The following is a 12,233-nucleotide window of genomic DNA, read 5'->3' on the forward strand; positions in this document are numbered from 1 at the left end:
GCGCTACTGGAGGCGTAGGGAAGTTGTGGGATTGACTAGTCCGTGGTGCCCGCGGTCCCCACCACTGTTTCATTAAGACTACAATGGGCACTGACCTGTTATATGGAGGTCGTTATTATCATCCTTGAATTAATATCTTTCACGTTGCGCATTCCGCCAGTTGAAGGAATCTGTCTCTAATGGTTAAAAAATCAATGGCCTTTTTTCAGGCCTCCATCAATGGATCGATGTACTGATGAAATTCCCCTACATCAATGGCCATTGTTGAACCCCGGTGACTAATGATTTTCTCTGCTCATTTGGTCACATTGCCGCACTTGGTAGTTTTCACAAATTTGTTTGTCCCCTATCCGTCATGACGGACATGTAATGCGCTGCAGGTTTGTCACCGCAATTCTGACTGCTTAGGGAGCCCTCTACTGGCCAAGGTCTTTATTCTCTGATCACGATTGTCATCCACTTTGATGGTCAAATCAGCTGTCAAAAATCTGTCGTGATTTCTGTTATCACTTGGGAAGTGTTTGTCCAAATTTGTCTGTGATTCGTTGTCGCCTATCTGTGTTACGAGGGTAAGTCTTTGTCACCTACTTGTTGCGATTAAGAGCGATGGGCATGGTCTCACTTCTGAGGAGCTCTTGGAGTGCATTACTGTTATAGCTTGTTGCTGTTTATTTCTTAGAATTCTCATATTGCAGGGATTGTTGGTTGACATGCTTTTATTATTTGCTTATTTTCTTAGATTATTTCTTAATGAAATTATATATTTTCTTGCTATAAATTTTCGTGTTTCATATTATGTAAAAACACATAAAACTTAAGCTTTATTCAAATCTGCTACAAAATAATTAGAATGAAGTGAAAATTTAATTTCTTTTTTTAATAAAAATATAATGATAAAAAACTAATTTTGAAAACAAAGTTTGAAGATTTTAGAAATATTACTATTCCTGATTTATATGTCAGAATAAAAAAATAAACTTAGTATGTAACTTTATTGTTATTTTCTGCTTGTTTCAGAGCGTTGATTTAATCCCAGCCAAAGTGACAATAAAGAAGAATTGACCATGGAACAGCCATCTTGTTTTTTCGTAACCATGGAGACTGTGCCTTTCATATGACATCTTCAGCGGTGAGTCAAGCCCCAATTTCTTCCATCTGATAGTTCTGATAGCTTGTCATGGCTCAGGGGATGTTTTTTCTCTTGGAATTTCGGACCCAATTCTTTAATTTCCATGGCAACGTATAAAAAATGTTATGAAGAAAAAATCCATTGTTTGAAGAGTGTTTGCTGGTTACAGATTTGTCTGTAATTTTGCGTAATAATTCAGATGTGGGAATAATCCAAACGAGTTGATACATATTTTTGAGAGAGATTTTTTTGTTTAAAAAAATAATTTCAATAAATTGCATTTATTCTATTGTTAAACCATTATAGAATAATAGAATGAATAAAATGACCTGTCTTAGTATTTTTTTGTCAAGTTTTATCATTTTTTATCTAAAAACAAAAAGAAAATAATATTATCATTTTAATTTGTAATTAAATATTTCATAGAAAGTTGATCTGTTACAATTCATCCGAAATAATTGTTGAAACCCAAAGCTCAGACGAGGAAATTATGTAGAAAATTTTGCTGAGAAATCCATATGTTAAATTGTTAAGGGATCGGAGCATAAATAATTTTTTGAAGAAGACTGAGGGCTGTTAATTTACAGAGGTATTTGAAAAGGTGTTCTCTTTATGCAGGCCTCCTATGTACTAAAAAATAATTGTTGAATGATGATTATTTTTCATAGAGAAAGAGAAAAAATGGCCATATTACACTAGTTATATTAATTTTTTTTCATTTCATCATTGCGTATTACGGAGTTGTCTGCTCTTGACAGTGTGTATTGATTGCTATGTGATTAGTTTGTACAAAAATTACGTCATTTCGATTAAAAAAAATTAGTAATAAAAAACAACTTTGGCCTCAAAACCACTTGATGTGTCAATCAAATCTTCCAAACAAGAGGAGATAACTCTGTGACATTAAAATACAGGTGATTCGTAATAGAAGTCGTGGGTATTTGTGTTTGTTATCTTTGTAAAACAGGTCTGTGTCTATATAGTGTGTACCTATGGAAGTCTGTCGAGGCTTTAATGATATGATTTTATATAGGATAGTGCACTGTATCTGGTAGACTGCCCGATTGGCTCGGCCATCAGCGGACAATGAGTACTAGCACTCTTATTATACCCAGCCTGGCAAAAGTACTTCTCACGGAATTAAAATGTCAACTCTGTTTCATTAAGTCTCGATCAGTATTTTGTAGTGTGGCAATCTTTTGACTGGTAGCACCTTCTCTTGTATAAAAGGTTGTCGTTGTAATCAGACCACGATAGGGGATTAGAAGGGAAAGCCACCCAGGGACGCAGATAGGCCTGGTCCGGAGGCTGATGGATGGAGAGGAGAACTCTAATCAAAGATACGGGCCAAATTTTGAATTCGACAGTGTGACTTTATCTCTTTGAATTAAGCATTGATTTATTAATTTGTGTTGTATTTGTGACAGCGAGTTGGCAGGGTAGATGATGGAGCCATTACAAATATACACACAACAGCTATTCTATATCTCTCTTAAGTCTCAGGCCCGGCTTGTATTCTTGAATAATTATAGTTGAAATTCAACTAAGCTATATCCGGATTTGCTGTGATTATTCTCCCGATATTTATCTTAATTTAAGAAGTATCTTGTCTTGACTATAGTTATCCTGTGTTATCACACATACAAGGTAGCTCCCTTATCTATCAACACAAAAATACCATAGTTCTAGTCCTAAGTGGCATTTTTACGAATTAATGATTTTTTCATTTGCATTCTTAATATACTTAGTAATAATGGTCATTCTCGACAGCTTCAGTTTGGATTAGTTATATCTCTAAATGGACTCATTTAGACCAAACAGTTTTGATTAAGAACTATGGTGTTCATTGAGAACACTGGATTTCATAGTTTTTACTCACATACATATAAATCTATAATCAATTCAAAAGGAAAAAAAGAACAAACTTTTGTTGTAATTTAATCATTACATGCTGTATTTAACTTGTGGTCTTGATCGCAGGTTGCTGGTTTTTCTCTGGGTATAAGTCCATTTTTTTACCACCTCCTAACTTTAATCCTGAGTGTTGATAGGATATCAAACAAAATTTCTTTACCAATATTTCCATCTGGAAAAATGACTGACACCTTCAAAATCAAATTCAAATTAACATGAATTAATTTTTGAACGTGTATCTTAATTTCATTTTATGCTTAAATGTTAAATAGATAAACCAAGTCACTGTCTTATGACCTCCATTGACACTTGGCACAAGTTGGTATCAGGAATAAGCTTTATTTGGTCACTCAGAAAATTATTTGGGTTAATTGTCATGAAATAGGTATATTCTGTATAGAATAATTAATAATGAAATCAAGCATTTATTCTTTATCCAGTCAGTCCGGAGAATCTGAATAAACATAACTATTTCTTATAGGAAGATTTTGATTTCCAATTGATTTAAGTGGATTTGAAAATATTTTAAACGCCATCTTAAGGAATGTCATTGTGGAAGGGGACAAATCACCATGTGTTGGTTTGTATTGGCTAGTCTGTCCTCTGATGTTCTCCGCGGCTCGATTCATTACTAGATATGAGCTTTGAGAGCCTGAGGCTATTTACCCCTAAACTGTGTACTTCAAGGCACTTTTAGCAACAATCTAGTCTTTATAAACAATGTGATATTGATGACAGCAACTCCATGTTCTTCATTAGCCGTTTCTATTACTCTCTGAGTCATTCGCCTGACATTAATTCCTTCGCAAACTTGTGGTATTTTGTCAGAAATCACGGAGAGAATTGGATGTCGTGGTAACGCTGATATTTCATTATCCTTGATTTCTCCGGCTACGGCAGACTCTGTACTCTACTGTGACAATCGAGGAATAACTGAATTATCAAAATATTGTCCAATTCTGTCTCGCGATGGCAACACAATGAAAATCCAGCAAAAACGGTCGGCGCTAATGAATCAAGATGGAGAGGCAAGCGTATTTATGATAACGGGGTTCGGCCAGTCGAAGTTAAATCGATGTTAGAAGAAAAGGAAATTATGATTCGGGGAGAAATTTCTTCTTGTCATAAACAGGTTAAACGCTGGGAAGTTCTTGGGGAGCAAATTGGATGTTGGATATTTTGATCCTCCCCAGTTTGTTAATAGATCAAATGGGTTTAGACGCAGAGATCTCTATTGTTATAGTGAAACTAAAACGTGACAAACAAAGCATGAATGTCTTTATACAGATGTCCACAAAAGTATTGCTCCTATACTGATTAACTTTTTTTTAAACCAGACCAGAAAACTGTATTACTGTATAGAAACACGAGCTTTAATTTCCAATAAATGTTTCTATAGCTGGTGTAAAGATGACTGTTAAATTTCAATTATCTTTCAACAGATATTTACATAAGGCAGATTGGTGTTAAAACATGCCAATTTGCGTTGATGTAACATTGAAATGGAGGACAAACCGTAGTGTTTTTATACGTCTGTCAACGTTTCATTGGAGTATTATGGTATGGTATTGTCTGAATATTGTTGTGTCACTCTGGAAGGAGTTTTTGTATTTCTTGAATTCTCTCATATATATTTCAACTAAAATCTGATATCCTAGCTTTTTATTTGTTAAATTAGACTTACCATGTTTTTGTATTTCTTGAATTCTCTCATATATATTTCAACTAAAATCTGATATCCTAGGTTTTTATTCTTTAAATTAGACTTACAATGAGCTATAATCATAATGATTGCTTCTTTGAACAAGGATCCCGGAGGCAGAGTCACGTTAAGATGTCTCGACATATTACCACAAGTCTTCCACCTCAGGGTCGTGAGTTCGAATCCCATGTGAGGCAGTTGCTAGGTTTTGACTGCTGGTCGGTGGTTATTCTCCGGGTACTCCAGCTTTGATTTACAAGGGTTGTTTCCCCCTTGTTTATCAATTTTTTATTGTGTAGCCCTAAATACCCTTGCAAGTTTTATCTCCTTTACTTCAGTTTCTTCCAATTTGCAGAGATTACTTTAGTATGAAAAATGTATTTTTCTCACTGGTATTTTTAACAAAACAATTGATCTTTGATTTTAATATTTCATTCACTGTTTGAGATCTTTGATTTTAATATTTCATTCACTATTTGAGATCTTTGATATTATATATTTTCATTCATTATTTGAGATATTAGATTTAATTTTGGCATTTGCTGGTCGACCATTGTTGAACACTGAAAAAGTTTAAAATAGTAATGAAAAATACCTTGTCTTGATTTTTGGACTCGAACTTAACCAAGGAAGCAAAACATAAAATCCAGGTGGCGGAGTTACTTCCCCTGATTTGTGTTTATCTATTACTGTATCACATAGATGGCACTTGTATCCAATTTCCATACAGCTGAAAGGAATTGTTCGATACATCATTAATCAACATTATTTGTTTTATTTGAGCAGTAAAAATAGAATTAAAATTAATTTGGTGTATTGATTTGTAACGCTGGAGGACTCACAAGGTCTTAACAATGGCTACATGTTTCTCAAAGGTACTTAATTGTTTTCAGGACCTTTGCTAAAGGCATTGTTCCGTCACTGGCGCAATAAAAAAAATCATTAACTATTGTGAAATAACAATACCTTTTCCCCTCCTGTATCTTTGATTGTGGAAGGATCTTATTTTTCATACAGAAATTGGACCAAGTTTGTGTGTGCATGAAAGTAGAACACGTAGACAATGGACTGTAGAACAATGCATCCCTTCTCGAGTTGGTTATAAATATATTGACTGCTTAAACCTATTTTCATCTATTTTTTGCATCAATATTTCCATATGTACCCGCGCGTATTTGCACTCAGACTTTGCCGTTATCAATAAACAGCATTGTGCAATGTTAGTTGTTGATAGAGGCATACAATAAGCTATCGGGCACAAATATTCACGCCGGTGGGTAATCCTGTGAAGGCACTCTATTGAATTGTATCAAAAAATCCCTCAAAGATATGGGTATCCTGGGTTAGTAACTGATAAAAATGCTAGCCTTATAATTCTACCTGGTGTTTATACAGCGTGACAGAGGAAGTGAAGGAAGAAAAAACTGTAGAATGCTGGAATTAAATATATAGTCAAACTCTGATAGAGATCGTCTATCTTTTATTCTACTGATCAAATTATGAAAAAATATGATTTAACTTCACAGGGAAAAAAATGAGGAAAAAAAACCCAGATAACATACATAATATTACAAAAATTGTGGTATACTTGAATCCTATGTTAACAGTTTTGTATAGTACTGTAATAAGGTCATTTTGCCCTAAAACAAATGCTCAGATTAAAAGTTTTAAAATAAAAAAAAATTGAGGAATTTATAGGTGTTCACCAAGGTGGTGTTATTAATCATTCATATTAATATATTAAAGTTAAAAAAAATTACTATCCAAAAATTATATGAGCACGTTCGTATTACAAAATAATAATAATGATAAAAAAACCAGAAATTACAGAATATATCAGTGATATGTATATAGGATTGAAATTTCAAGAATCTAGTTGAATCAGTGAGATTATTTCTTCTTTGTCATTGTCAAAAATAAACTTCCTTGAGCTTCACCAATTGACTCAAAAATTAACAAATATGTTTAAGAACACTAAATACCTGATGGCAGATTCAAACAAGAAGAGTTAGTGTTGATGGTGACCCAATAGTTTATCTATTAGCTTAGGATCATTTTGCGAGGGGAGATAACTCTGACACCAATGATAAATATTGTGTTTGTAACATATACCCTTAAGCTCCTTTAGGTGATAGGAGTTCCTATAATAGTTTTGTGAGTACAAGTGATCTACATAGATTGTAAGCTGTCTATCCTCATGAGTTATGGATATTCATAAAAGAATGTCCCCTCCATAAATACATGAATATTCATAAAAAGAAAGCCCTTCCACATAGATAGTTCTGATCCTTACATACAGCTACCTCCTTCCTCTAAAAAAGGCAGTCACTTTTCTCAATAACTGTGGCCTCTATATACAGGTACCACCCCCTCAACAGTTAGGGCCTCTTTACACAGGTAACACCCTCAATAGTTGTAGCCTCTATACACAGGTAACTCCTTCAATAGCTGTGGCCTCTATACACAGGTAACACCCTCAATAGCTGTGGGGTCTATATACAGGTACCACCCCCTCAACAGTTAGGGCCTCTTTACACAGGTAACACCCTCAATAGTTGTAGCCTCTATACACAGGTAACTCCTTCAATAGCTGTGGCCTCTATACACAGGTAACACCCGCAATAACTGTGGCCTCTATATACAGGTACCACCCCCTCAACAGTTAGGGCCTCTTTACACAGGTAACACCCTCAATAGTTGTAGCCTCTATACACAGGTAACTCCTTCAATAGCTGTGGCCTCTATACACAGGTAACACCCGCAATAGCTGTGGCCTCTATATACAGGTAGTTCATCAACAGTTATGGCCTCTATACACAGGTACTCCTCTCAATAGTAATAATACTATTATTCAGGTAGACATCTGCTGGTATCTTCATACAGATAGTCCCTCCATAGTTGTTGTCATAATACACAGGTACCTCTGTAGATAGGTGTGACCTGTATATACAGGTACCTCTGTAGATAGGTGTGACCTGTATATACAGGTACCTCTGTAGATAGGTGTGACCTGTATACACAGGTACCTCTGTAGATAGGTGTGACCTGTATACACAGGTACCTCTGTAGATAGGTGTGACCTCTTTACACAGGTACCTCTGTAGATAGGTGTGACCTGTATATACAGGTACCTCTGTAGATAGTTGTGACCTCTATATACAGGTACCTCTGTAGATAGGTGTGACCTCTTTACACAGGTACCTCTGTAGATAGGTGTGACCTGTATACACAGGTACCTCTGTAGATAGGTGTGACCTCTATACACAGGTACCTCTGTAGACAGGTGTGACCTCTATACACAGGTACCTCTGTAGATAGTTGTGACCTCTATACACAGGTACCTCTGTAGATAGGTGTGACATGTATACACAGGTACCTCTGTAGATAGTTGTGACCTGTATACACTGGTACCTCTGTAGATAGGTGTGACCTGTATACAAAGGTACCACTGTAGATAGGTGTGACCTCTATACACAGGTACCTCTGTAGATTGGTGTGATCTGTATATACAGGTACCTCTGTAGATAGGTGTGACCTCTATATACAGGTGCCTCTGTAGATAGGTGTGACCTGTATATACAGGTACCTCTGTAGATAGGTGTGACCTGTATACACAGGTTCCTCTGTAGATAGGTGTGACCTGTATACACAGGTACCTCTGTAGATAGGTGTGACCTCTATACACAGGTACCTCTGTAGATAGGAGGTACCTTTATACACAGGTACCTCTGTAGATAAGTGTGACCTCTATACACAGGTACCTCTGTAGATAGGTGTGACCTGTATACACAGGTACCTCTGTAGATAGGTGTGACCTGTATACACAGGTACCTCTGTAGATAGGTGTGACCTGTATACACAGGTACCTCTGTAGATAGGTGTGACCTCTATACACAGGTACCTCTGTAGATAGGTGTGACCTGTATATACAGGTACCTCTGTAGATAGGTATGACCTATACACACAGGTACTCTGTAGATAGGTGTGACCTGTATACACAGGTACCTCTGTAGATAGGTGTGACCTGTATACAAATGTACCTTTGTAGATAGGTGTGACCTCTATACACAGGTACCTCTGTAGATAGGTGTGACCTGTATATACAGGCCGCTGTACTGGTCTGTGGGTATTAAATACACCCCTACTGGGTGACATTGATTTGCGGGTTAGAGTACAAGAGATACGTAACAATGGTTTGTTTGACTTACGACTTTCCAGATAGAGCCAATTATTGTTGATAATACACAAAGTCTGGCCAAAGACAAATCTATGTTTAATGTTCACGAGGGATTGTTGTCCTGTCCGACCACATTAATCTGTCCGATCGTGTCCCCACTCCCCAATATAATCCCCCAGTATGCAAAGATATCCCTCGAGGAGCCCCCCTCTCCAATATGAGGACACAGGTTTTATCCTATTGTTGTTAGGAAAAGACAAACAGGTGAATTAGAGAGACTGTCGAGGTCTTACATTGACAAGGGTGCAAACATTAGGAAAAAGGGCAGTGTTTGTTCCTGGGACGATTGTAAGCGGTCTGAACACAAACGGTGCATACTGGTGTCGTTAGGGTTCTTATCAACAGTCCATTGTACGTATCTCAACATATCTCCACCAATTGTTCACAAACGAAAGTGTTCCATGATAGACCGGCGACCGTCTGCTACTGTTTTCGGCCAAGACAGGGATAGGGTGTGTCCAGTTAACGGAAGACAGGCAGTAAGTTACTGGGGTGGAGTTTATTGGGCATGGCACAGTTTCCCCGGGTGATAAGGATGGTGTAGTTCAAACGCAGGGATGATGATGATGATGACGACGGCATGGCATTGACCATCGCTGATGTGCTAGGTAAGGTCTAAAATGGTAAATGTAATTTACGATATTAAGTACCCAATGATATTTTAGATAATATTACATGAGGAAATATAAAATATATTTATATTTTTATATATCAGTTGGTTTTCATTTTCTGTTAAAAGGAATTCTACTGGATTATCCTAAATTTCATTTAAGGTTTTAGTATGGATTAAACCAAATTTGAGGTTTTAATTCAATTTTCATATACAGTCAAATCTGTCTTTAAAGACCATCTAAGGGTCAAATAACAATCCAAGGGGTCTTTTTAACACAGGTTAAATTGTGTTGATCATTTGGAACCCTGAGAAGGTGGTCTTATTAAGCAGATGGTCTTTATACAGAGGTGTTCACTAAGGCAGGTTTTACTGTATTGAGATTTTGTGGTGCTTTTAATAAGGCATGATCAGTTGAATCAGTGTATCTGAAAACATACCGATATCAGATACTAACAGTGGTGTAGGCACATAAATAAACAGTTATATAGGCCTTAACTAATTCACCCCTGAAATTTCACAATGGTCTGGTCTAGTGTTTGATTTAGAAGAGTCTAAATGTGTCTTCAGGGTTGAATCAGATAACTCACCAGAGAGCTGCTTGTGGACTTGTAAAATACAATACAACTCCAAAATGAGTTGCTCCCAAAAATGAACGTTGTGACAGTAGCTGTTGTTGGGAGTTTATGATTGTTGATGCTGTGTATGTTAGTGTAATTCTGTGTGTAGTCACAGCTGCTGCATGGAAGCCATGATATATACAAGCTGTTTGATTCATTCAGAACTTGTTCTACAAAAAAAGCACTGCCGGTGACCTTGTGGGGGAGCAGACATGGAAAAGAGCCACAGAAGCACCCTGTAGTACCCCCCACCCCCACTGCCAACCCCCACCCCTCATACTTGGCCTTATTGTACCTGTTATTACCCAGGATGCCATAGCTTTGCTTAAAATTCTTCTCCATGCAAGAAAACTGCAAAACTGATTTTTAGAAAAGGTGATTTAATCTAGGGCCTCTTTTTAATATAGCCATTACCACAACATTAAAAACCTTTAATCATGGCTGCCTGGAAGACCAGCAGTGAGAGAGATGTAATCGGTGTCTTATGATATAGGGCCAGCACCTGACTTAATAACGCTAAGACAGCAGGCATCTCTAGCCTTATTGCACGACTCCACTAGCAGTTTACCCAGTGTTTCCCTCCCTCGTCTGTGCTAGCTTACCCCTTATATTATAATGTACATTTGACAAAACAAAAGTTTCCCACCACCCTATAGCAAGCAGCGTTTAAGGCCAGGATGCAGAAAACGGCAGCAAACTTTACCGATTCCAACAAAAACTTTTGATGTCACTTATGCTTCTAGATAGACCAGCTGACCATAGCCGTGACCTTTTGACCCCAACCAGCATCCGAAACCCTGACACCCAAGTTACACATACCCTAGGTAAGTACATTGCACATGACAGGAGAAGTTTGGTGAAGGTGGTGGTAGATGTAGTACCTATATTAATTCACAGAGAAGATACATCAGTGATGATATCATCAGTCGCTAATGTTCAGGGGGCATTCAGCACACTTTTTATCAGATATTTATTGTTTCTTAATCATCTACTTTGATTTCACAAGTCTTGGGGAGTTCTTTCCTTCTTCTGAAACAATTAATGTTGATACCAGTACTCTGTATAATAATTCTACCTATCATGGACTGTAGTAGTAGGTATATAGATAAATAATATTTTGTAGATCGACCTTTATATACTGTAGTTTTCCCTAGCGGGTGTGAGGTCGGTCTACATCATAAACACTGTACATTTGTAGTAAACTAGAAAGACCAACCTCTTGTGCATGTTGATTGAGAGCTAATTATTTTATGAGAAATGCCAAGAAAGTGAGAAACATAAACAATAGTAAACACCAACCTAACGGCAGCAGATGTTAACCGTTCAAAATTCTCGGGCCGTGACATTGGCGTCATCTGAAACAACCAATCAGGGATGCTGTCCAAAGTTGTGGTGTACTATTAAATTCTTTTGTTGAACTGGAAAATCACAAATATACTATTTTCGTGTTTAATTACTATTTAAATCAATTAATAATAAATTGATAGAGTGTTAGTGTATTGAATAGGATGTGTATTGTATGAGTATGGTAATTATGCAGTGTAAATATTGTTGAGGAAACATACATTGTATATGTGTACAATATACATTGTATTAGTGTATAGTATATAATGTATATAAGTGTGTAGGATTCATTGTATTAATGTACATTTTACATTGTATCATTATGAATAATGTACATTGTATCATTATAAATAATGTACATTGTATCATTATAAATAATGTACATTGTATCATTATAAATAATGTACATTGTATCATTATAAATAATGGACTTTGTAAAAATACATTGTGTACTTTGAAAAAATACATTGTGTACTTTGTAAAAATACATTGTATTAGATGACTATATAAATGTACATTGTATAAGATTATAGTATACATTGTATCAGTGTATCATTTTATTTTACGTCCTATATTAACAGCTAGGGTCATGTAAGGATGTGCCAGGTATAGAAGCTGGAGTGCTCAGCAGAAAAACCCCTGACCTACTGTCAGTGTTTGGCATTTGCTAAGTGGGT

At 36.4% G+C, this 12,233-nt stretch overlaps 1 protein-coding gene across 4 annotated transcripts in view; it reads left to right on the forward strand.

Moving 5' to 3' along the window:
• LOC138330248 (transcription factor SOX-13-like) overlaps positions 1–12,233 on the forward strand; it is a 182,776-nt gene that overhangs the window by 88,509 nt on the left and 82,034 nt on the right. For 2 of the 4 annotated variants that reach the window (XM_069277724.1, XM_069277726.1), the window contains one exon: positions 1,018–1,129. The gene's annotated coding sequence lies outside the window, so the exon portion shown is untranslated. Of the gene's footprint in view, positions 1–1,017; positions 1,130–9,431; positions 9,591–10,955; positions 11,037–12,233 lie in introns of those variants that run through there. The other 2 variants (XM_069277725.1, XM_069277728.1) reach the window with 2 other exon arrangements.

This window comes from Argopecten irradians, chromosome 8, assembly GCF_041381155.1.
Source record: "Argopecten irradians isolate NY chromosome 8, Ai_NY, whole genome shotgun sequence".
NCBI classification, from domain to species: domain Eukaryota; kingdom Metazoa; phylum Mollusca; class Bivalvia; order Pectinida; family Pectinidae; genus Argopecten; species Argopecten irradians.